The sequence below is a fragment of the Oryza sativa genome, chromosome 4 (assembly GCF_034140825.1).
Source record: "Oryza sativa Japonica Group chromosome 4, ASM3414082v1".
Classification (NCBI taxonomy): Eukaryota; Viridiplantae; Streptophyta; class Magnoliopsida; order Poales; family Poaceae; genus Oryza; species Oryza sativa.
Genome location: NC_089038.1, coordinates 15015508 through 15018300, shown reverse-complemented (window position 1 = coordinate 15018300; position 2793 = coordinate 15015508).

The window sequence follows — 2793 nt, the reverse complement described above, 5'->3', positions numbered from 1 at the left end:
ATCTGCTCCTAACTAAATTATTAGTTATAATGGCATAGATATAAACTCTATTACAGTTGTATTGGTAACTTGGCAACCAAAGCAGGCCCTATTTCTAGTCGAAAATGGAACATATTCTCCACAGAAGGCTCCCTGATGTCAAAGGCTTGGGGGTTTTATTCTCCACTCTCTCCTCTTCGTTTCCCTATCTCCATTATCAATTTTATTCTCTATTCTATCCTCTTCATTTTCCCCATAATTTTTATCTTTACCGCCTTGATGTCAAAGGCAAGGTCTATAACACCCAAGACACAAAAACAGTATTGGACTAAAACCCATTTAGTTGAATCACACCTACACTGCAACACATTGCGTTTTCATCATCTCGCTTGAGGCAAAAAAGAATTTGCACTCGGTGTTGCTAGTAACGGCCGTGTCACCTCATAAACCGTTGTCCATCTAATCTAAGCTAACCATGGCCTGCCTTGGATTGCTTAGCTAGCGCTGCTGCTGCTTGCTCGCATGGGCCAACCAAGGCCCAAGGCCTGCCGCTGCTGCTGGGCTGCTAGCTTGCTTGCTTTTCTTGTTTTTTTTTCATACATCCTCCTTGATCTATAAATGACGGCCCACTTCTTCTCTTCCTCCCCTTTGCACCGCAGCACTGGTGCTCCAACGCCGCTCATCCTCACTGTTATGTCGCGTTTTGCTTAAGCACCGCCGTCGATGCCGCACTTCAGCCGCCATTCCTCGGCGGCCCGAGGCTTGCCTAGCCTGGCTGACCCCTCCACCATCCTCCCCTCTGGCCCCTAACCTCAGCGCCTCAACATCCTCTTTCCTAAGCCCCAAGGCCACTGGAAACCTCGTGTCTCGTCACTCCGCTACCCTCGCTTCGTCGTACCGCCGCCCGGCTATGTTTTTTTTTAGAAAATGGATTAAAATCTGGTCTCTGCATCTATTAATGGATGTACTGTTACGCCCGGAATTTCTATCCAAAATTCCAAAAGCTTACATGTGTGTGAACCCTCGTCTAGGAATCAGCCGAGACACACAATAACAAACTGATAATAGAGTACAATTATTACTCTAATTAATAAGCGAATAAAATGTCATTACATAGGTAGATAGTTCCTCTCAATCAATAAAGATCTAAGCAGCGGAAAAAATAAGATAAACGGCGCAGACGACTCCACTCCACAGGCAGCTTGACCAGGGCTACACCTAATCTTCCACACCATCAGCATCACTGTAGAACTCCTCCTCTGATGAATGATTGCAAAGTGAGTATATGACATACTCAGCAAGCCACGCAGCAAATATGCAAGTGCACAGGATAACAAAGGATGGCATAGTAGGGTTTCATTTGCATAAACAACATTTAATAAACATTTCAGAATTTAATAAAACAGTTAAGAAATAATTAAACAATATTAATCCAACGCTATACAACATACCCTGTTGCATAGGCCCAACCATTCTGAACAACCATCCCGGCTGCACAGTTCTATCTCCAAACCAGGAATTAACCATTCCAAACTAGGAGCTAATCAAATTATTACCAGTTATAGCATCTTTTATTATGATGAGAAGTGTGAGACTAATCACGAAAGACATTGTTAGACCCGCCCATAACCGCGGGCACGGCTATTCGAATAGTTTTACTCTGGTCAGAGGTGTACCACTGTACCCACAAGACACAGCCCCACAACATGTCACCATGCGCCTCAATACCACCACGGTACCTCGGAAAGGAGCTGTGACAGTACCCCTCGCACAACACAATCCACCATAGCGCACCGTTCCTGGATCATAATCACCCCCTTATAAACAAGGCATGGACTCCCCAGCGACCCCCGTGGGCTTATCTCCGCCACTTCTCAGTCTGGTGCTCCGCAATGAACCATGCTATACAAAAGGTAAAGCCGTTGCCCACGCTGACTTGTGGTTGGCACGGTTAATGTTTCACAACCGAAACTCGTGAACCGCTCCTTAATCGTCATGAGCACGACCATCAAAACCATGTGCTCACAACCCACCATTATCAAGTTTTAGTTGGTAATTTAATTAATTAACCAATCACGATTGACCATCGTGAACTATCATTAAACCATCATTAAATAATAGTGAGTCATAAGTATCCCATTTATATGAGCTAGTGTTTCTAAGCATGGCTAAGCAATTATACCTAACATCTAGCTGAACCATTATATAAAGTTCAACTAGTCAAGTTATAATTACCCAAGGTATCAAGGAATAAAGTAATCACGAACAAAAGGGCCATAACAAATAATAGGTTAATTCCACCCAATAACATTCGAAAATAAATGCAATAGTTGAATAGAAACAATAGCTTTAAACGGGATCAACATGCTCAAAGGTTTGTTTGGGATCTATGTGACTTGCCTTGCTGGCCTTGGAACTCTTCAAATTCTTCTCCTGCGAAAACGGACTCTCCGGAAACGTCGGAATCTAAACAGAAAAGAGCAAAAACACCAAAACAGCACATAAAAAAGCATGAACAGTACATGTGGATATTTTTAACATGTAGATCTTAATTTTAGAAAAATTTAGAGACTTGAACCAACTAAATCCGAGCTAAGATGAATTAGTTATGAATTTTTAAAGATTAAATCGGATTAAAACACTTATATGGATTTTAATTGAATTATCACGCATTAATGAATTATTTTTGAAAAGGAAAAGGGAATTATTGCGTCAGAGGCTAGGGTTCGCGGTGAACCGGGTGCACGGCGGCGGCTCACGGAAACGAACGGCCGAGATCGATCCATCCAAAAACGAACGGCCGAGATCTATCGG